General features: G+C 42.5%; 1 protein-coding gene across 8 annotated transcripts in view; it reads left to right on the top strand.

Moving 5' to 3' along the window:
- Positions 1 to 16,642: 16,642 nt before the first annotated feature.
- The window catches only part of DUSP8 (dual specificity phosphatase 8), a 143,176-nt gene continuing 135,457 nt past the window's right edge, over positions 16,643 to 24,361 (top strand). For 4 of the 8 annotated variants that reach the window (XM_053272503.1, XM_053272476.1, XM_053272535.1 and 1 more), the window contains exon 1: positions 16,643 to 16,922. The gene's annotated coding sequence lies outside the window, so the exon portion shown is untranslated. Of the gene's footprint in view, positions 16,923 to 16,948; positions 17,018 to 17,235; positions 17,255 to 17,534; positions 17,719 to 24,361 lie in introns of those variants that run through there. The other 4 variants (XM_053272485.1, XM_053272495.1, XM_053272510.1 and 1 more) reach the window with 4 other exon arrangements.

Consider the following 24,361-nt stretch of genomic DNA (forward strand, 5'->3'; position numbering starts at 1 on the left):
GCACTTTTGGGGAAGACAGAAATGAGCAGCCAGCAGAATCCTGGCATATAAGGTATGCTGCAGACAAGCACATGGACAGCCTAGAACTTGAACCTACTGTCGCTCTATCCAGAAAATGGAGTCAAATTCTACAGTCCATTCACTCTAATCACACAGAGTAGGTGATCCATATAAGTAATTCCCAAGAGAAATTATTTATGGATGGGTTTCTTGTATGGAACTTACGGCACTAAATTCAAACCTGCTTAGTTTCAGCAAGGTTGCTGCCTATGTGCCTTCAGGCCACCAGATCCTGGGACCAATTTATATGTTTGGTGCTGGAATAGGACCGGGGAGACCCGAGTTCAAATCCCCATTCAGTCATGACACTAGCTGGGTGACTCTGGGCCAGTCACTTCTCTCTCAGCCTAACCTACTTCACAGGGTTGTTGTGAAAGACAAAATCAAGTATGTAGTATACCGCTCTGGGCTCCTTGGAGGAAGAGTGGGATATAAATGTAATAATAATAATAATAATAATAATAATAATAATTATTATTATTATTATTATTATTGCCCCCAGTGCCACAACCTTGGTGTGTTTGTGGGGCTTGCGTGCTCTGAGGAAGGTGAGAGCTATGCCAGAGGTCCAAACATACTGGACAGGTCTCACCAGAGGAGCCAGACAAACAGTGCCTCTCCCATCAACAATATGGTGAGATGTAACTTTAATAAATCTATACCGGATCGGTCGTCGCCCGGGTCAACAAGGAACGCGCCAGGTGCTGGAGTCCCTGGACATCTGGTGGCAAGTGGGCAACAGGACTCAGGATCTTCAGTTGAGCAACCAGGGCTGGAGATTTCAAGGTTACTGGAAGAAATGTCGCTTAACCGAAAAATATATACGAAAAATGCCAACAAGGAAATAATGATCTGCTATTACAAGTCTAGTCCAACTAGAAGAGGTTATTTAAAAAGAATGTACCAGATTTGGAAATAGAAGCATCCAGATACAGAAATAACAGAGCAAAGGCTAGCAGACCAGAGAAGATTCATAATAAGAAACAAAATATTCACAGGAGTTGAGCTGGAAGAACTGCAAAGAGCAACACAGGCTCAAGATATGGAAAAAGAATTACCACCAACTGAAGAAGTTGCTCAGGCACAGGTCGAGGAGGTGTTGGAAATCGAGGATGCCACTGTTGCTGAACTGTTTCAAAATCAAAACCAGGCAACCTCCCCTTTGCCTTCACCTCAAAAACCCAAATACCGTTTAACAGAAAAGCAACAAGAACTAAAGCAAAAAATAACTGAGCACATGAACCAAACAACCACCAGGGTTCAACTTCCAGCTCTAAAAACAGTTGCCAAAAAACAACTTACTCAGGCATTAAAATATGTCAGTGCTGCACTTGCAGAAATAACAACCAAGAATTTGCAAGAAACAAACCAACTAATGTACAGTGCAGCAACAATAACAACACAAGAGCTCAGATATAAGATCAGTGGACCTGTAAAAAAAGAAAGCAGTACATCACCTAAATGGAAGATTAGATTAGAAAATAAAGTCTCCAGGCTCAGATCAGATGCTAGTAAATTGAAAGATATGAAAGACAAGAAGCTGACGAATGAAAACACCAAACAGTATCTGATCCAAAAATATCACCTAGTTTCAAGGAAAATTAGAGAAGTCCTGGAGATAATAAAGCAGCAAATAACAGCAGTGTCAAAGAAGATTAGCAGATACGAAGCCAGAATCACACAACACAGGCAGAATCTCCAATTCCAGTCGAATCAGAGACGTTTCTACCAAAGCATAGAAGGAGAAACTGCAAGAAACATAGAAACACCAAATAAAGAAGGAACAGTGCAATTCTGGGGGAAATTATGGGACAATCCAATAGATTATAATAAAAAAGCAGGCTGGATGAAAGAGGTCGAAAAATGTAACCAACAAATGCAAGATCTAATAATAACACCAGAATTAATAAGTGAAAGAGCAAAGAAAATTGGAAATTGGACTGCTCCAGGTGACGATGAACTGCATGGCTTTTGGCTTAAACACCTAACAAGCCTTCATAAGCAACTATCAAAACAGTTCAATCACATTTTGCAAGGAGGTGATATTGAACAATGGCTAACAACTGGGAAAACTCATCTCATCATGAAAGACCCAGCAAAAGGTGCAGTTCCAAGTAATTATAGACAGATAACCTGCCTGCCAACCATGTTCAAATTATTAACTGGAATAACAGCAGATGAAGTGATGCAACACTTATTAACTAACAAACAGCTTCCAGTTGAGCAGAAAGGAAATTGTCCGAACACCAGAGGCACAAAAAACCAGCTGCTGATTGACAAAATGATTTTAGAAAATTGCAAGAGAAGAAAAGCAAATCTAAGTGTTGCATGGATTGACTATAAGAAAGCCTTCAATTCATTGCCTCACACATGGATACTAAAATGTTTAGAAACAACTGGTGTCAGCAAAAACATTCATATATTTATTTAAAAAGCCATGAGCATGTGGAGTACAGTTAACAATCAATGGCGAGACACTTGGACAGGTTAGTGTCACGCCCTCGATCTCAGACAGCGAGGAGGAAGGGGAAGCTGTCAACTTTCCAGCCGATGCAGGAGTGTCTGAGGGGCAGAGCCCGGCTGTCAGTGTTCACAAAATGGCTGTGCTAGATCCAGCTAATGATTCAGAGCAGGCACAACAACATGAGACAGCAGAAATCGTGAAGGACCAATCCGAAGAGGAGCTATGCGATCAACCTCCACTGACTCCACAACAGCGGCGTGTCACAAGATGCAGGACTCAATTAGAGACGATTAGGAGGAGCAAACGCCTCTTTCAGAGGGCTGATAAGCCTTGAATTCCTGCCAGCTGGGAGCTCTGGCTTGCACTATAAATTACATCACCAGCTTTCTACTCACTGCTGAAAAGCAACATTTGTCAACCTCCGTGTCAACAGTGTGCAGGCAAGTCTGGTCAAGACGAATTTTCCGAGCCGTATCCAGTTGCAGCAGCTCTGTTTTGTCCCATGATCTTCCCTAACAGTTAGCATTAGAAGAGGCATTTTCCAAGGGGACTCACTACCCCTCTGTTGTTTGTAATGGCCTTGACCCCACTTTCACAAATACTAAACAAAACAGGCCTCGGATACAAAACATCTAAAACATCCAGTAAAATCAACCATCTGCTGTACATGGACAATCTGAAGTTGTATGGAAGTCCCAGTCAGAAATCGAATCACTGCTAAACACTGTCTGTATATTCAGTAGCGATATAGCAATGGAGTTTGGACTAGACAAGTGTGCTGCAATAATAATAAAAAGAGGGAAAATAACAAAAACAGAAGGAATAGAACTGCCCAATGGAAGCTACATCAAGAACCTGGAAGAGAAAGAACCTTACAAATACTTGGGGATTCTCCAGGCTGATAACATCGCATGCACTGAAATTAAAAGAAAAAATGGAAGTGAATACATCAGGAGAGTCAGAAAAATCCTCAAGTCCAAACTCAATGGCGGGAACACCATACAAGCCATAAACACCTGGGCTATACCTATTATCAGATACACTGCAGGAATAATAGACTGGACCCAGGCAGAGCTAGAGACGCTAGATCGTAAGACCAGGAAATCCATGACCATCAATCATGCTCTGCACCCCCGCAGTGATGTAGATAGGCTATACCTCCCTTGCAGCTCAGGTGGAAGAGGAATGCTGCAAGTCCATCAAACAGTAGAGGAGGAGAAAAGAGGCCTTGAAGAATATATCAAGGACAGTGAAGAATAGGTACTTCAAATGGTCAATAATGCAAAACTTTTCAACACCAATGAAACAAAGCAGGCCTATAAGAAAGAACAAGTCAAGAACCGAGCAGAAAAATGGAGAAATAAGCCCCTGCATGGTCAATATTTGCACAATATAAGTGGAAAATCAGACATCACCAAGACCTGGCAATGGCTTAAGAACAGAGGCGTAACTAAGGAAAATGGCGCCCGGGGCAAGCACTGAAATTGCGCCCCCCCCACCGCGTCCCCCCCACCGCCCCCCACAACATACATCTGACTGACACACATGTTTCAGAAAACTTTTATTTTAAAAATTACCGAAAATTTCAAAATGCACTACATACTTCGTTTTTTCCTCACAACAACCCTGTGAAGTTGGCTTGTATCTCAAACATCAGAATTATGATGCAATGATGATACATACTACATTATACTTAGGTTTTTCCTCACAACAACCCTGTGAAGTTGGCTTGTATCTCAAACATCAGAATTATGATGCAATGATGATTATTATGATTATGATGCCCCTCCCTCACGCCCTGGTTCTGTTCCTGACTTTCCCTTGTGAGTGACTGTATTTTAACAAAACGAAAACCAAGGACTCCAAAGTAATTCGAGGGACTAGGGTGATAGTGCTAAAGACTCCTTATTCTCCCGCTGTTAAAGAAAGACTCCCCTTTTCCAAAACCGCATGCTATTTACACCAGAAAATGTTTCAAATGGAGGGGGAAGCATTTATGCATTTATGCTTTAAGTTAGAAAAACTATAAAAGGGCCATTTTAGAGAAGATATGCACTGCCTTAGTTGCAAATCCTGCTTTTTTGAGATTCCCTGCAATTGAATAAAGCGATAATATACACTTTTGCTATTTAAATTGGTTGGAGAGTATTTATGACAATAAAAAATGAAATGGCATTTCAGATGCAACATTGGTTGCCTAAGACCACTCAGATTTAACTAATCTTCATCACATTGACAAAAAGAGCAATTAAAATTAAAATCCATGACTAAAACCAAACCACTTTGGGGTTGTTTTTAATGAAAGGTGGTATATAAATTTAACAATAAATATTTAGAAGCATATACTTTCACCCCCTGCCCAACCTACAATTAATTCCAGCTTATTTTCAAAGGGCTTCTAGTTTTATTTACAAATTGCTTGGCAGCACCAATGTTTAAGTAATCGCTAATTGCTCCTAATGATAGTTTTACTTATTGTTAAATTTATATACCACCTTTCATTAAAACATTCTCTGTTCATCTGATTTTCAGTCTGGTTAATCAAATCAGTGGAGGTTTAGACTTTCCTGGTGGGCTGAAACAGCTAATCCATTTTGATGATGACATATAATTAAATTAGCTTGCATTACATAGTGAAAAAGTCCAGGAAGGGAGAGATGGGGGGATGTGGAACCCAAGGTTCCCCATCCCCCCATCTCCCCCTCCCTGAACTTTTTCAGTTAAAACGTGGTTAGATTATAGGGGAGGAAGGACTTGAATGAACAAAAAGGGGAACTGGTTTGGGCGTTCAGGAAGTTGTTCAGAAGAGGGAGTTGTTCAGGAAGTTTTCTCTGGTGCGTGTCCTCCTCTCGACGCATGCGCGACTGGTGGCGGGGTGGCGGGGCGCGCCGAGGAGTGAGAGTCAGAGACTTGGACTACGAAGAAGCCGCGGCGCCCAGTGCTGGATGATCAATGCCAATGAGGGGGCGCCGGGACCAGGGGAGGGGGACTGCTCTGCAAAAAAATAAATTTAAAAAAAAAAATTTTTTCCCGGCAAATCGGCGGGGGCACTTTTTGGCGCCCCCTGCCAAGTGGCGCCCGGGGCACGTGCCCCCTGCCCCCCCATAGTTACGCCTATGCTTAAGAATGGTTACTTGAAGAAAGAAACAGAGGGTTTAATACTGGCTGCACAAGAACAGGCACTAAGAACAAATGCAATAAGAGCAAAAGTCGAAAAATCCACAACAAACAGCAAGTGCCGCCTTTGTAAAGAAGCAGATGAAACAGTGGACCACCTAATCAGCTGTTGTAAAAAGATCGCACAGACTGACTACAAACAAAGGCATGACAAGGTAGCAGGGATGATACACTGGAACATCTGCAAAAAATACAAGCTACCTGTAGCCAAACATTGGTGGGACCATAAAATTGAAAAAGTGGTCGAAAATGAAGATGTAAAAATATTATGGGACTTCCGACTACAAACAGACAAACATCTGCCACACAATACACCAGATATAACTGTAGTCGAGAAGAAAGAAAAACAAGTGAAAATAATCAACATAGCAATACCAGGGGATAGCAGAATAGAAAAAAAAGAAATAGAAAAAATCACCAAATACAAAGATCTACAAATTGAAATTGAAAGGCTGTGGCAGAAAAAGACCCAAATAATCCCAGTAGTAATTGGCGCCGTGGGTGCAGTTCCAAAAGACCTTGAAGAGCACCTCAACACCATAGGGGCCACAGAAATCACCATCAGCCAATTACAAAAAGCAGCTTTACTGGAAACAGCCTATATTCTGCAACGATATCTATAACAATTGACAATAAAATTCAGCCATCCCAGGTCCTTGGGAAGGACTCGATGTCTGGATAAAACAAACCAGTCAATAACACCTGTCTGACTGTGTAAACAAGAAATAATAATAATAGACTTGCATGGAAGATTTGTAGGACATGTACATATTCTCCCCCACCTTATTTGCAGAACTTTCTTACTCTGAGGTTCTTTACAGACAGTCTGTTGTGCAAAAATCTTACCTGTTCTCATTTGTTGTGCACCATTTGCACTTCCCTCCCCCAAGATGCTTCTATATTGTGGTAGCATGGGGACATTAACCTCTCATGTCTCTTGTGGCCTCTTGTGGGATAGAATAACCCTTTGGAGAGAACTTGTCAGTTTCAACTCTGCAGTGAATCCTTGGGATCTAAGAGTGTGGCTTCAGATGTGACAACAAATACTGAAAATGACTTGCACATCTATTGTTAGCCTACTTTCCAGGCATTCACATGGCATTGTGTGTGTGTGTGTGTGTGTGTCCGTCCGTGTGTCCCCCCACCCATCAACTTCGCAATGCCTTGACCAATATAAACCGAATCGGGTACAGTTGTAGGGACACATAGGTACGCCTCAACGGCATAGTTTGTGATTATGTCATCCACCCCACTCCAAGATGGCAGATGCATAAACTTTTGAGGCACAAGTAGGCTAATCTGTGAACCACTTAATTGACTTGAACCAAATTTGCTACAGCGGTAGCAAAGGGATGCCCCAATGGTGGTTTGTCATTATTACCACGATCCAAGATGGCGGACATGTGAACTTTTGAGGCACAAGTGCACTAACTTGTGGACTGTCTAATCGATTTGAACCAAATTTGGTACAGTTATAGTGAGTAACACACAGGGACACCTCACTGGTGTAGTCTGTGGTTATGTCATCCACCTCGATCCAAGATAGTGGGCACATTAACATTTGAAGTGCAAGAGAGCTAACTTGTGGACCTCAATTTGAACGAAATTTAGTCCAGTTGCAGAGACAGTGAAAGGAAAGTAGGCTGATTAGTTCTTACTAGAACTTATTGACATTGTTTTAAACTAAATTTTGTATATGTTTTAATGTTTGTCTTTAAATAGTTGGCAGTTTTGTTTGTGAACCACTTTGAGACTTCTGTAACAGGTGATATATAAAAGTGTTAAATAAAATAGTAAATAACTAATAATAAGTTTTAAGAAGTGGAATGTTTTAACCATCCAGAGACATATGTTTTGGGCAGTATATAAATATGATAGATTAGATAGATTAGATAGATAGATAGATAGATAGATAGATAGATAGATAGATAGATAGATAGAATTAAAATATGCCCCCTTCTTCACAGCAAGATTTTTTTTTTTCTCCACAGCAAGGCTCTTAATATCTTCTGAGCCATCTACTGCATCTGGAAGGGATATTACAAGATATAATATAACACACACAGAATTTTTTAGATTTTTTAAATTTCAGTGTTACAGAAAAAGAAGCCAATTGAATGTTTTTGTGAACCTGATTTTAACAATAACAAGGCAATATTTAATTATTATTTATTTATTTGGTACATTTATATACCGCCCCATACAAAAAGGTCCCTGGGCAGTTCACAATATAAAACCAATTAAAACATCAACCCAATTAAAACAATTTAAAGTGTAATAAAACTCTAAAACCAAAGCTTTAAAACTAGAAACCCAAAGCCTGGCTAAACAGACAGGGGTGTATCTAGGGTAGGGCAGGCAGGGCACGTGCTCCGGGCGCCACGTGAAGGGGGGCGCCATTTTTAAAAATTAAATTTTTTTAAAATGGCCACTGAAATGCCATGCCAGGCCTCACAGGGGCCATTTGAGCATGCATGGTGGCCATTTTGTGGCCCCCACACATGCTCAAATGGTCCCTGTGAGGCCCTAGAGGCCAGCAAGGGGAGGGGGAACCTTTGAAGACCCCACACGGCCTTTAGGAAGCCCCCTGAAGGGGCTACAGGTTAAAAAATTTTAAAAAATTAATATGTCACTGTACACATATTCAGATTGGCACTATGTACAGAGAATCAGGGCTTGTGAATAATGAGCTGAAGCTTATGAGCTAGGATTGTATTCATTTGCTCTTACTTTGCTTCTTGTGATAAGTGAGTTAAATGTGATGTCTTGCTAATATGGCTATTAATGGTGAATTTGTCTTTGAATCAGTGTGAAATCCTTAATATTAAGGCCCACTGGGAGTTTCTTGCTCTCTTGCTCTCATTTTAGCTGTCTTTCTGAAATACTAGAATATATTCCAAGCAGTGACACAGTTTACTCTGTATATCCTTTAATTATTTACAGAGTATCTGGGAAAAGTCAAATTCTCCATTTATTTTTAAAACTTAAGCAATAGTGATGCTACAATGCATAGTAGAGAATTAGACATTAGTTTTCCAAGTACACTTCCACATAGTATTTGAATATTTCATGAGCCCCAGCATATGATGGTAGTTATCTGAAAGCTGGGTGTCAGATGCTTGGACAGGGGGTGCAGTTTCAGTGCTTGCCCTAGGCGCTATTTTCCCTAGATACGCCTCTGTAAACAGATATGTTTTTAGGTCCTTCTTAAGAACATCCAGAGAAGGGGAAACTGTAATTTCGTTAGGAAGAGTGTTCCAGAGTCCTGGGGCAACTCTAGAAAAGGGTTTCGAGTCGCCACCAACTGAGCCGGTGGCACTGGCAACCGCACTCGGAACTCCCCAGATGGTCTTAACAGTTGGTGGAGTTGATGAATAGCCTTTATGCAGTGATCTCTTCATGTACAGTATCTGGTTCAAATGTTCACTCAGTGACCACAGGCTTTGTATGGAAGTATCTTCCCCTTCAAAAAAGGGAAAGAGGAAAGATCACATAAGTAGGGTGGCCATGTGTGCATAGGTATCTATATCACATTTTACTTTAGGCATGTGGTGGAGTGTCAAGGCACCATGGGCACTCTTCCAGCACATGATGCCTCAATGAACCAGATGAATGTGTGAACCGGCCATGATCACAGTAATATTTACAACTCTCTCAGAGAAATCAGTATTATTAACCACATATTCTAGATAGGAGTCTGAGGCTGAGAAAATAGTGGTTTACCTAAGGCCACTTAAAGAGCGCACGTCATGGTGATGTGAGCATTGAAATGGATTGCATCGCTCAGAGTTGAAATACTTAGTCAGTGTGCTTCAGAAGCCCTCAGAGCCTCCATGATCTTTCTGCTAACCCATCAAAATGCTTGATCAGTATTTAACTCAGTTTAACTCATGTCCCCACTGCCAGCCTCTTTGTTTCCTCTTGCTCATGGTGAAAAATACTTGTGCCAAAGTGGGACCCATATTGTTTGCCAGGAAATTTTGCATGCCACCTTTCAGCCATATTTCAGTAGTTTGCAATAGTCTAAAATGGTAGGTTGTGGCAAATACTTCAGATTTCCTATTTGCTATAGTCATTGTTCTTCAGGTGTAAATAAAGTGGGGAAGAAAGGCAGTGATTTTTGTGAACAGGTTCTTATTCTCAAGAAAATAGGAATAGTCCATACCATGTTAGGTGTACCTAACTTCCATCGAAATCAGTGGAATGATCGGTGGGATTTAACTGCATTCTTCAATCCCAATGATATCCACGTAGGACAAATAATGAATCCTATTTGACTTTCAAAAACTACAGTTGACTGATGATGTTGTGGAAAACTGATTTATCTACCTCCATCTCTTATCTCTTAAAACCCTAGATTTGCTAAACACAAGTGAATCATTGTTTTCTCAGGCAGCACTCCCAACTAGGTTTTTTGGGTTTTTTCAAACACCAGATTAAAGAGAAGTAGGTGGCACAGATCAAAGGCTTTTTGTCTATACCACCCAGTCCAACTACACCCAGTCCAACTACATGTTGTCACTCTATATTTTTTCCAAATAAAATAAGCTGTGGAGTTGCACTACTTCCAGAGCCTGTTTTTCTGAACTTGTGGCCCCTGCCTGGATCCACCTTCTCCACCATCATCGACTTTCCTGTGTCATCTTTCTGGCTATTGCCAGAAAAAGAATACTGGGTTACACAGGCCTTTGGTATGATCCTGCATGGTGGTCTTCTCACACAAATAAGAACAATAATTTCATTACACATGAAAGTAGAGATTTTCATACTGTGGCATAGAAAGAGAAGTATGCTATATTAGGTATAGAATGTGCCCAATTTGTATTTCACAGAAATGAGCCATACTGCTCCAATCATAACACTGAGGGAATCATAACACTGACTGAAATGGCCTCCACTCTGCAAAAACACTTTATTCTCAGGCTCATGATTTCAGATTTCAATAGGGATAAAGGCAAAAAGATTTCAATTGAAGGGAAGGCAGGTCAAGACTATCTGAAAATTTGAAATATTTTTAACATATTTTTTATCGTTTAATATATATATATATATATATATATATATATATATATATATATATATATATATATAACAAATAAGTATTATTTAAGCGCATCCTGTATACTGTGCTACTTTTTCATATCTCATAATAACTAGAGCAATGTTAACAACATTTCAAGGTCACCCCTATTTGTGCCCGTACATGCATGCCTTGTACAGAAGACCCTTTAATTGTTGTTTATAATGGTCAATAATTGTGTAAAATCAGTGAACTATCTAAAATGATAGGTGTCATTAAGAAACAATTATATGTGGTCTTATTTTGAAATACAGGTGGGTGGGCAACATCCCCAGCCATCCCCAACTGGCACCTTATCTGCAATCCTGCCCCCTACAGATACATCCGCATTCTGGACTACATCATCTCATTAGTAGAATACAGGAATGCTGCAGTAAGGTGCCTACAGAGTAAAACAGAAGGTGTGGAAACTCCTTTCTGGCTCAAATGCAGTGATCAGTAATAGCATGAGGAATAGAGGAAGCTGCCCTATACTGAGTCAGGCCATTTATCCATCTAGCTCAGTATTGTCTACACTGACTAGCAGCAGCTCTCCAGGGAAGATCCCAGGACATGCCAGGGAAGCTAGTTGCCCTCACCACATCCCATGGCAGAGAATTCCATCAGTTTGTTTGTTTGTTTGTTTATCTATCATATGTATATAGCACTTGATGTGCATTTCTCTAGGCAGTGTACACAATTTAAAACAACAAATATAAAAGAGTAAAAACAATTGAAACAATTTCACTGAATAAAAGGTTAAAACAATTTAAAGGGGGAAAACAATTAAACAGTTTAAAATTAAATCCAGTTAAAAGCCTGAGAAAACAGGTCTGTCTTGAGGACCTTCCTAAAAGCCATCAGAGATGGAGATGCTCTTATGTTGACAGGGAGCACATTCCAAATCCCTGGGGCAGCCACAGAGAAGGTGCCAATAAACAAGCTGGTGGCAATTGGAACCACCGTAACAGGAGTAATTATGCACTGTGTTAAAAAGTGCTTCCTTTTTATTAGTCCTACATTTCCTGGCTTCAGTTGACCCCTGGATGACCCCTGGTTCTAGTGTTGTGAGAGAGGGAGAAAAAATTCTCTCTGTACACTCTTCCTGCTCCATGCATAAATTTATACACTTCTATCATGACTCTCTGTAGTTGCCTCTTTTCCAAACTAAAAAGCCCCAGGTATTGTAGCCTTGCCTCAGAAGGAAGGTGCTCCAGGTCCCTTATCATCTTGGTTGCTCTCTTCTGCCTTTTCCAGTTCTACAATGTCCTTCTTGAGATACAGTGACCAGAACTGCATGCAGTACTCCAAATGGGGCTGCATCATAGATTTGTATAATATTATAATACAGATCTATTATATTAACATTTATAATATTGGCATTATAATACCAGCATAATTTTCAATCCCCTTCCTACCGATCCATAGCATGGAATTGGCATTTTTCACAGGTGCCATGCACTGAGTTGACACTTTTAACAAACTGTCCACCATGACCCCAAGATCTTTCTCCTGGTCAGTCACTGACAGCTCAGACCCCATCAGTGTATATATGGTGTTGGGATTTATTTTATTTTATTTTATTGGCCTCAATATGCATCACTTTACACTTGCTTACACTGAACCACACTTGCCATTTTGTCAACCACTCCCCCAGTTTGGAGGGATCCTTTTGGAGCTCCTCACAATCTGTTTTTAATTTCACTATGCTAATAATTTAGCATCATCTGCAAACCCTAACCCGTACCCCAACTTCTAGATTATTTATGAATGAATGAATTCATCATTAATTCATAGTTAATGAATTATACTGGTCCCAGTATAGATCCCTGAGGGACCCCACTTCTTACTTCCCTCCATTGTGAAAACTGCACATTTATTCCCACCCTCTGTTTCCTGTCCTTCAACCAGTTAGCAATCCACATATGAACCTGTCCCTTTATCCTAGGACTGCTAAGTTTACTCAAGAGCCTTTGGTGAAGAACTTTGTCAAAAGCTTTTTGGAAGTCCAAGTATACCATGTCAACCGGAACACCTTTATCCACACGCCTGTTGATACTCTCAAAGAACTCCAAAGGGTTAGTGAGGCAAGACTTGCCCTTGCAGAAGCCCTGCTGGTTCTTCTTCAGCAAGACCTGTTCTTTTATATGTTTAACAATGTTGTCCTTATGCTTTCCATCAGTTTACCAGGAACAGAAGTTAAGCTAACCGGCCTGTAGTTTCCCAGATTCACCCCCACCCACCCCCACCACACACACCAGATCCCTTTTTGAAAATCAGAGTTACATTAGTTACTTTCCAGTCTTTTGTTACAGAGCATGATTGTAGGGACAAGTTACCTATTTTTGCTAGGAGATCAGCAATTTCACATTTGAGTTCCTTCAGAACTCTTGGGTGGATGCCGACTGTAGAGATGTGCACGAAATGTGATTCGGATGGCGAATCACAGCACATCCCTTTAACACAGAGGGATTACACATCCCCTTTAACATGGAGGAGAGCAGGTCCATACCTGCTCCTCCTCCGCTAGCTGCCACTCCTTAATCATGCACCCCCCCCGTTATCATCGTACACCAGTGGCTTTCTCCCCCAGCTGTCCCTGCATGACGCTGGCATGCACATGGCTGCTGCACATGCACGGAGGCCATGTGCATGCCAACATCACACAGAGACAGCTAGAGGAGAGCACCACTGGCATGTGATGATAGCTGGAGGGGCGTCGCGATTAAGGAAGTGGCGGCAAGCAGCAGAGGAGCAGGTATGGACCTGCTCTCCTCCATGTTTAAGGGGATGTGTAATCCCTCTGTGTTAGAGGGATGTGCTGCGATTCGGCATCCAAATCGTGTTTCATGCACATCCCTAACCATCTTGCCATGGCGATTTGTTAATTTTTAGATTTTTGAGATAGTTTAGAACATCCTCTCTCGTCACGTCAGATTGGCCCAGTTCTTCAGCTTCCAAGGCTGAGAAGCTCATGTCTGCAGTGGGTCAGTATCCTCTGTCATGAAGACAGATGCAAACAACAAATTCAGCTCATGTCAATTCAGATCATGTCAATTTAAAGTCATCCCTGTCCTTAGCAAGGATAATATTAGGCCTCACATTTGGGGTGTGATGTTTGCTCAATATGGGCTATGATTAAATAGTTGACTGCCATGTAAAAGAACAACATCCTCTTATTTTCTGCCAGAATCCTCAGTGTTATCCTGTAGCATTTTAATATAATTGTGGTGCTGCGGGCTAAAGCTAAAGTCTTCAGTAATGCAAATTAAATTATAATGCTTTTTTGGTGAGATTACTCTAAGTGCATTTCACACTTCCTGTGACTGGTGAATAAGGTTAAGGGTTTTTCTTCTTCTTAGAAAGTCATTCTGCATTACACTGATGCAGTATTCTAATTTTTTTCATCTGTGTGCAGAATGAGTTTTGTCCTGGGCAGCAGTATCAAGGCGGTGTGTGTGCACATGCATTCAGAGTTGGGCCTTCCGGATTCAACCTGAGCAGGATCTAAAATTTACTGAGCGGACATCAAAAAACTTGCAAGCGCACACACGTGTGCACGCCTCAGAAGGAATACTGTAGGTCAGCCCCTCCGTGTGCTCTGAGACTGAGGAAAATGGAGTTCAACACAAATTTGATGTCAGCATGTCTACTCCTGCACGAGGTCTCTGAAACTTCAATGTCCACTTCCAGCTTTGGACTCTTCTTTCCTGATAGAGTAGCCTCTGAGAGCACAGCCAGACGCCAACAGCCTTCAAGAGGAGAACACGTCTTACATCACTGAAAAGCTGATTATGCAGCAAAACTGGTGAGCTCAGAATGGACTTTTGTCTTTGTCCAGATGGACAGAGGTTGTTGATGCTGCACCAGGATGGGGGGTGGGGGGCTCTTTTTTTTGTTAAAGGGGTAATCCTAAGGGAATATTTAAGAGCAGAAAGGGCACCTTAGGCCTGAGGACTAGAAAGGCTGTTTGTTATGAAAAAATTAACCAGTGTCTTGAGCCTCAATTTCAGCAGGACCCAGCTGCATTCAAGAGGAAATGTGAAGGGAAAGAACCAAGCAAGCAGCTGGGTAGCAAAGGGACTACAGTAAAAATCCTCAGCCATTGTCAATAATTTTCATCGTTTTCTTCCTAACCATAAAACAACCAGGCTGAGATAAAATGGGGGAGCCATTTTTAAACATTAAGAGAGGGGAAAATCTATAATTTTCCATTACATGGCCAAGCCCTTGATTTAACAAAGGCTTAATGTCACCAGGTAAAAGGCTTAATTGCCACCACCAGGTAAAGCACCCAAGCATGATCTTTTAAAAACAAAACAAAACAAAAACAAAAACAAAAGAACCACACACACACATACCAAATGCACTATTGCTTTTTTAAAATTTCCTGCTAGGATTTTTAGAAAGAAAGTAGTTTGGAGTATGAAAGAACATTAAAAGAGACTCCCTATTCTTAGTGCGAGAAGTCCAGCAATCGTGCCAATGCAGACAAAAGCTGCATTTCGAGGTACATTTACTTGGAAGACCAATTGAACTCATATCAGAGAGACTTACTTCTGAGTAAACATGCATAGCATTGTACTGTCAAATGCATCCTGCCTGGGCTACTAAGGCTGTCCAATCCATTCAGTGGGTAAGTAAACCTAAATGCATTAGCAGAGGGAGGGAGGGAGGGAACTGAAAGGGTAATGTTGCTGTCCCTCTTTGGAATAGCTATAAGAGAATTAAGGAAGATATCAGGCTAAATAAATAAAGTTTTCTGCTCAGAGGAAAACTTCAAAAGCCTAGACATGTATGAGGGGGAATAAAGAGGCATATAGTAAATTGCAGTTTGCACTAGGCAGGGATTTGGGACAGTGCTCCTGCCTCTTTTCCTTATCTCACATTCCTTATGCTTTTTGGATTAATAGAATTAGAGGATTATGTGTGGAGATCTCAGGTAAAAAAATGACTGACTGCAGTATCTGTGACAGAAGGGAATATCCACAAAAGTGTCACACATAAATGGAAGGAGGGAATAGAAAAATTGTGTCAAAGGTATATTGGTTAAAATTGAGGGGATAATGGATTTAAAAATGCATTAAAATCTAGGGCAACTCAGCCCCAGATATGATTTGTCCACACCTGGAACTGGATTAGAGAGCAGCACATACAGCAGCACTTTGTGAGAATGTTCCAATATTGTTAATAGTGATAGCATCCCCCCCCACCTGTTTTATTAAGAACATTCATGGTCTGTAGCTCAGTGTTTGAGCTTCTTTTCTACATGGAAAGCACGCCTAAGATTTTAATATTCGTATTGGAGGTCACTCAGTACATCATTCTAACCCTGATCTGATTTGAAAATCTTAAACCTACTCCATGTAGCTGTCAGCTTATAAAGCTTTCCCTTGCCTTTGGAACGAGGTGGGGGGGGGTGTTTCCTAGTTCCTCCTCTTTCTGAACAGCAGGGTTTATCTCTGTGCTGAGCAGATACCAGCCTGCCCTCCCTTCCCCTCCCGCAACAATAAATGCCACACTGATTTAGAATGAGCAGCTTGTTTCACTTTGCTGCATCTCTGCACCAGCCTTCTCCATCGGGGCAGGGACATTTCCCTTTTAAGAGCCTGCAAAATTGGAAGGGAATGAAGCAGGGAAGGAAAATCTAGGCCATTGCCCCTTTTAAGCTGCAATTCTGCCTGCCTGTCTCCCTTTAATCTGCACCCAAAGCCCCAGGATCAGAGGCTGACGTCATCCTGCCCCTGAGCCTCCCTTTCTGATTGGCTAGGGATGACGTCAGGTGCTTTTTTTCAAGGCATGACCTCATCCTCAGTTCATTTTTAGTTCTAAAGTGCAACCTTCTGTCTTCCTGGATCCCTTCAACCCTGTTAATGCTTATCTGTACTAACTCGACACCCCCCCCCTTCCCCTTGTGCAGGGACATGCCTGCTTTTTAGTTACTGGGCTGGCGTTATGAGTACATTTCGGTGTGGCTGCATATGTGTGTTTGCAGAGGGCTAGAACTTGCATCATCAGCACTTGCCCCAGCATTTTCAGAGCGTTTCCCATCTGATCCTCTCGTAATTGTGGTTAATCATCCTGGCGAATGTGCAGAAATCTGCAATCAGCTGGAGCATTTCAGGGGCTTTAAACCTGAGCCTCAGAGGAAGTGCCCGGAGGGTAAGTGTGCAAAATTTTTACAAGGGGGTGACTCTAGTGGGTGGGAACTGGGCTTCCTAATCACGTTTAATGACCCTGCAGAATACTGCAATACGGTAGGTATTATAATGGGTCTGAAACCTGGTGGGCAAATTGCGATGTGCAAAGGGTTTTAACATACTTACTGGACCTTCCACATCAGGACACAAATGTCGCATGCAATGGACTGCGTGCGTATGGAATCATATGAGTTATAATTGCAGCTTCCTGAACGGTGTCCGTGCGTACATTTGGTGCATCATAACTTATGTGAAACGGGTAGCTTGGTGAGGCGCGGAATATTTTTAAAGGGGGTAGGTACAATATCTTATTTATTTTTTTATGCACACAAACACACATATTGCAAAACAGCGTGGAAATAATTCTTGCATACACAGAGCCGCAGCACACAGCTGTGGTGCAGTGAAGAGAGAGCTGCAGTCTGCGAATCGCATGTTTATGACGTGTATTTAAGTAACGGGAGGATTAAAACGAGCATTTCTGATTATCCCGAGGGTCAGTAAAATAACAGGGCTATGCAAAATGAAGGGCAGGTGTGTGTGTGATATACGTGCGCACTTGAGTGGGAGTGTGTCTTAGTGGTAGCGTAACTGATGTATATTTTCAGTTATTAAGGGATCGCCGTTATGCCGGCCGGGTTTTGTTTTTTTTTTAGAGAAGATCAAGAGAGGAGGATGTCCACCAGGGCTCCTTTTGGATGGGGATGCTGAGCGTTCCAGTTCCGCCCGTGTAAAGCTTCCCCATTTTCAATTGTGAGGTTGGTGGAAACCAGCCCTGCGGTTTCCAAACGATGAAAGAGTTTGGTTTGCCGCCCGATGTCTTGGCGTTTGGGAAGAGCCCAAGTAAACAGTGTCTTGCGTTTCGCCTTTGCCGATGCCTTCAGGGGAAAACGTGGGGGCCGGGGGATATGTCACCATTCAATTAAAACCTGCTAAAACCATTTTAACCATAAACAAGAGCTTCTGCTAGCAACCATGTTTGCGCTATGATTCAGCACTTGATAGCTTAAAAAGAGAGAGCAGGAGAATCCTCCATATAGTCGGAAGTTCCTACTAATATCCATTGCAAAACTCTCATGTAGAGATCAGGATTCTGCACCCCCGGTTTAGCACAGTGAGTTCTTTTAATTCAACTAGTAACAAAGCATAGAGCAGAGATTATTCTTATTTCAGGGTGGTTGTCATGGTGGGAATGAATATTTTTGACCAGTCAAGAATAAGATTCATCATGGTTAGGGCCTTATTTGTAGGAGGAAATGAGGATGTGTTATGATGTCTGGATTTCTGTGGTAAAAATTAGAGAGCTGTTAATGGCAGTGGTCCTGATCCAGACCCCATTGTTGTAGGTGCTGTAAGAATGCAAAATATAAACCTTCCTCTCAACTTGTTTAAAGTCTAAAGGCTTTTCTTTGTGTATCTCTTACTAGAAGGGTTGCAAATTCTGAGGCATCATGCTAACAGCCTAGCTCAGAGCCTCAGTTTAGTAGTGCTGCTGAAAGCTATATAGAAACTCTTACTTCTGGTTAATTGAAATTCTCCCTGTAGTACCAGTATCATAGCCCTATGGCAAATGGCCCCAGGTTTTGAAAAAAGTTTGATTTTTAATAATGTGCAGTAACCTAGCTGAACTACACTGGCTGAAGTACAAATGTTAGAGGAGAAGCCCCTAAACAAATTAGATGCAGCAGAATCCAGAGCATGACTTGGTATGTCTTTTTCTAAGTTTTTTAGTTGCTTGGAACATCAAAACAGCCCTGTGACAGGAGTGGCCAACCTGAAGCTCTTCAGTTCTTGTTGGAGTATAACTCCCATCAGCCCCTGCTGTGTTTGCAACAGGGAATTATGGGGGTTGTAGTCTAACAGCTTGAGAGCCTCAGGTTGGCCACCCATGCCCCTTGGGGTAGATTAGGCTGAGAAATAATGAAGCTGAGCAGAGATTCGAGCCTGTGTCTCACTTATTCAAACCCAGCATGCTAGCCACGGCACCAAAATAATTCTCTGACTAGTGTCTTGATGGAAGCAAGGATATCTTACACCTGTCATAAACATGCAATCAGGCCTTCCTTGCTAATTGTGTGAATATAGCGAATATCTTTGAGAGTTTTTTGCATTCTAGTTCATACAGAGATGTAAAAGGACTTTTAGTGTGTGGATGAAAATTTGTTATCTTGTTTCAAAGCAAAAGACCTGTATGCATGACTGGTCACTGCATACAAGTCAGTGAAGTGTGCCAAGCAGACCGCAGTGCAGATTCTGATTGGCTATCTGATTAGTCTTACATGTGAATAATAGCTGGGTTCACACCTAAAATGAAATGGGGGGGGGGGGTTAAGAGAAAGTGAGAGCTTATTAGCTTAACTGGATGCTAGCTGCTTCTGTTGGCCTTGAATACTTGCATGTGACAATAGACATAAGACTGGATTTTCCCTAGGACTCTGTTATGCTCCTGTGTTGTCCCTGTCATAGAGTTGAAAGGTTTAAAAAAAAAAGGGGGGGGGAGCCCAACCCTTCAGAACAAAGTTGGACACCTCCAGCTCCTCGCAGACAAGGTTGTCAGAGTGTAATCCGGTCTATATCTCTTTAACAGTCCCACAGTTAAAGTGAGGGGTGCAAGCCCCAACTCCCCCTTCCCCTCCTCTGATCCCTTTGTCCACTTCCCATCTGCTGGAAGGCAAAAAAGAGAACCAGTTGCTCAAGTGGCAGGAGGGAATGGTGGGTAAGGGATAGTAATGATCTGGAAAAACCACAATGGTTTCTTTCTCTGTAGCCATGGACTGTTAAAGGCAAACATGATCTCCTGGTTGCAAGCTAGCAGCCTTACCTGCAGGCCAGTCAAGATAATAGATTGTAGTGTGCCACATGAAGAAAGCAAAGCATGAACCAGCCAAAGGAGGGGGGGAACCCCCAAAGCCAAAGGTCACTAGCTGATATGGCCACTTGTGAGTAAAAGGAAATAACATTCCTAACTTCAGATATGGTGATCAGATAGATAGATAGGGTTGCAATCATAATCAACACTGCTATGAAACGTGCTTCCACACAGGGGTGTAGCTAGGGGAGAGGGGGCCCTTGTTCACCCCTCTCTCTGGTGGCCCCTTGGAGTAAAGGAGATAATGAAGAAGATAGGACAGAGTGGCGCTGGGGGGCCTTCAGGAGCCTGGGGGCCTGGGTTCCTTGAACCTGTCTGCTCAATTATAGCTACACTCCTGCTTTCACAAACAGGGTTTTGTGAGTATTGGGTGCTTTGAATCAGTTCCTGCAAGCCATGTGGAGATGGAGGCAATCCCTGGGCTGGGAGCTGCTAGTCCAGATGCCTAGCAGCAGGTGAGCAATGACTGATGTGGTGAGGGAAGGCAGAGCTTGTAGTGACATAGTCCTTGTCCAGAGGCTTTGCCATCCAAGTAAGATGTGGTGGGAGACAAAGATGAAAGTGGGGAAGCTTGCTTGATGTCAGAAGTGAAGAAAAAGGGATGTGTGTACACTTGTATATCTTGGGCAAAAAGGGTTGTATGTAGAGGGACTGTTTCTCTGTAGTAATAGTCTTGAAGAAAACACTGTTCGTTTGTTTGCAGGCCAGCTAGCGTGGGTCTTTAGCTAGCAGAATTTTTTTAAGCCCACACAACTGGCTGTGTAGAGCGAAGACTCTCACTCTAAAGATCAAGCTATACCGTTAGCGATTCTTGGACTGTGTTAACCTAGGAATACTCCCTGAAAGGCTGGTGTTGCATAAGTCCCCATCTCACCATAGACATGAACTCCCCCTCTCATTCTCAGCCACTCTCATCTTTGACAAAATTGTGGTATCAGCCTTACTTACAGGACAGCTGTAAAATAATGCATGTGGCGCATTTTGGACATTTGAAGTGTGTTTAAGTGCCAGGCATTAGTGAGTGGCATAGGATTTCTTTGAAGATTCATTTGCTCTGAAGATGGCTGCAAAGAACCTTCTCCCATGACAGAGGAAAGTTCTCTCTTGGGAGCACTTCTGTTCTGTTTGGTCATACTTGATATTTGATTGGTATGAAAATATGGGGGTTCACTTATTACATTTGTTTCTAACTCTTCCCTTAGTTCAGAGCAGTATATATATATTTTAACAATAATCCTGTGAGGTAGGTTAGGATGAGAGATTATTGCTCATAGCTGAGCAAGGATTTGAACTTGGTTTTGTTTTGTTTTTTAAAGCAGCAGTCAGCACAGCACAGCACTGGGCTGGTTGCTGCTGAAACAGGCCATAGCTCAACTTAGGTCCCTTGGCTGTTTTTCAACTACACTCTCATAATCGCCAGCAACAGTGGCCAATAGCCACTGGGAATTATGGGAATTGTAGGCCAACATCTCCAGGAGGGCCTAAGTTGAGCAGCCCTGCTGTAGACCATACGGTACTGAACTGGATAGACCAATAGTCCTAAGGCAGTTTTATATGTTTACTCTTACCACTGTATCACCAATTTGTCTCTGTTATACTCGCATTACAGCACGGATCCTCAACGTTGGGCCCCCAGATGTTCTTGGACTTCAACTCCCATAATACCCAGGCCCAGTGGCCTTTGGCTGGGGATTATGGGAGTTGGAGTCCAAGGACATCTGGGGCCCAATGTTGAGGATCCCTGCATTACAGAACAATCCTCTGGTTCATTTATGCTGGCTGGGCTGTCTTTGGATCCCAGCTAAGTCTCTTGCACTGCTGGATCTCGAAGGTTGACAGGCACCAGGGGGTATATGCTAGTGTGGAGATCATTGGATTGCTCTGCAGATACCTCTAGGAGATGTTCCATCACCTCCTTGAGAGCCACACAGTTCAATTGAAGATAAGCCGCAAAATTCTGCTACAGGTATATATGTGCACGTGCAGATGCAGGAATAATGTAAGCAGTATAAGCAAGGGTGGAGCTATAATTTTGTGGACAGGCTCAAATAACCTAATCGGTGCCCCTCCCCCGTGGCTAGAGACCTCCGGAGCTCTTTCCCGGCTGGCGTTTGCTGGCTGGGTGTGCATTTTGTTCATTCTCTCCATGAGGGAGAGAACAAACAAAGCGTCCACTCAGCCCGCAATCACTGGCTGAGAATGAGCTCTGGAGGGCTTGCAGGGCCCTTCTGGGAGATCTAGACACGCCCCCTTGTGTGTGATGTCATGTGCACACAGGTGCAGTCTGAGCTCCTGGTGTGTGAGCCATCTGGAGTGCATTCCCTGCACTGAGGGAGAGAAAGGGAAAGAAATGCACCCAGCCAGCGAACACTAGCTGGGAATCAGCTCTGGAGGGCTCACACAGGGGGCCATGCCCCCTTTGTGCATGATGTCATGCGCAAGGGGTGTCACTGCTGCATGTGTAGCGTGCGCTGCTAGTGCCACTGGGGATGGGGGAGAACTTGAGCCTCTGTTTCCTGGCTCTGTTTCTTGAGTATAAGGCTGCTGAAGTACGATGGTCTTCACTGAAACTTGGGGGGGGAATGCAGATTGTCTCTCACATTTTTGAGAGCCATTTTTTTTGCATAGGAGCACCTGAGATAATATCTGAGCGAGTAGTCTAAATAGGTAGTGAACTTGCGATGACTGAGCAGGGTGGAATGAAGGAAATATTGCCCTTTAAACCAGAGATTCTCAACCTTGGGTGCCCAGATGAATGTTGGGACTACAGCTCACATACCCAGCCAAAGGCCATTGTGGCTGGGTATGATGGAAGTTAACAACATCATCTGGGAACCCAAGCTTGCCAACACGTGCTCTAAACTGAGCCTGCCCTCTGGCACTCTCTATCCTGAGCTTTTAGTGCCACATGCTGAAATCTGTACAGGCTTAGTGCATTCCTGAAGAGCAGCAGCTGTGTTTGTCTGTTGCAGCTCTGTGGCAACTAAATCCTTTGGCAACTTAAAAGTTAATTTTTTTGCAGCATAAGTGCTGTTTAACTGGACAGAAAAGGTGTGAGTTCTTTTGGTAAGAGAGATTTAACACTGAGAATTTGTAAGTGTGGTCCTCCCTGGCTTGTCTTGTCTTATTTCTCGATTTTATGAAAGGGTGAGGATTCATTATCTTTGTGTATTGCAGCAATGCTTATGTCTGCCATGGAAGCCTGAACCATTGCCCGAAAAGTCATCCTAATGATTACCAAGTTAAAAACCAGCTCTTCAAACTATACATTCCTTCACCACCACCCCTGTTTTGTTGGATTCAGAGTAGAGGGAAACACCTGATCTCAAAGACCCATTTGGTATAATGTAAACAGGACAAGATAACATACTGGTTAAGAAGTTGGCATATTACTGGGGTTCTCTGAGGCCTGTCCTTACGAATATGACAGGAGTTTAGCAAAGGTAGCATCTACTTCAAATACCCTTTTAAAATGAGCTGATTTTAACATTGTATAACTTAACAGGGCAAGCAGCAGATACTTATCCATTAACAAATATGAATTTTTTTGCATTTGCAACTTATTGATTTTGAAGTGGTGTCCAGAGAGTTGGTCAGACTTATGAAAAATTAGATGCAATTATACTGGTATGCTTTCCCCCTTCATTCTGGAAAAATATGCTGCACCAACAGAATTCACCTTGTAGTGAGTCTTTATGCCACGATTATGTTGCCTAATGGTGGTCGATTTTCAAACATACTGTATTGGTGAAAATGCATGTGCTTTTGAAGAAAGTGCACAGCAAAGGCAAATGCTTCTCAAATGCAGGTGTGCTTTTGTACTCTTCTGGCACTGTGGTTTCTTATGACAGCCTTGGGGAAGTGTAGAAGTTATGAAGTACGGAGCCTTTTGTTTTGCAGTCCTGTGCATACTTACTCTGTGGGGCTTATTTTTGAGTAAACATGCATAGAATTGTACTGTGAATGCTACATCACTCCCCATCAGGTGGAAATGTGAGAGAACTGTGCACTAAACTCTCTGTGCAAAGCTAAACCTCCAGTCTTGTTACGGAGTCTTTAAAATAACATAATTGTAAAGATGTGTTTTGACTGAGTTATTTGGCCATGCGAGTCTTTCTGACACTTCTACCTGGGTGATCCCCATTTATTGTTGTCAAAGGCTTCCTCTTTCCTCCTTGGTTTGTGCTGTGAGATTGACGTGAAAACAGTTCTTTAAAATGCTAGTCTTGTTTGAGGAGTTTCTCACTGTCCTCAGTTCAGTGAAATAGCTAAGTCTACATAGAGTGTTGGTGTAGTGGATAGTGTGTCAGGCTGGAACTGGAGAGAGCTTGGTTCAAATCCATGCCCTGTCATAAAACTTCCATGCCCCAGTCTCTGTGCCTCAGCTTAAGCTGCATAAGTGTTGAGGGTAAAGTGGGTGGCTGTGTCTGGCACCTTGAGCTCCTTGGAGGAAAGGTGGCATTGGTGATGTGGATTCTCTAGGGAACCTGAATTGGAAATTATTCCAGAAAATAAAGCCAGGGCCCTATATT

This window comes from Hemicordylus capensis, chromosome 1 (genome assembly GCF_027244095.1).
Source record: "Hemicordylus capensis ecotype Gifberg chromosome 1, rHemCap1.1.pri, whole genome shotgun sequence".
Lineage (NCBI taxonomy): Eukaryota > Metazoa > Chordata > Lepidosauria > Squamata > Cordylidae > Hemicordylus > Hemicordylus capensis.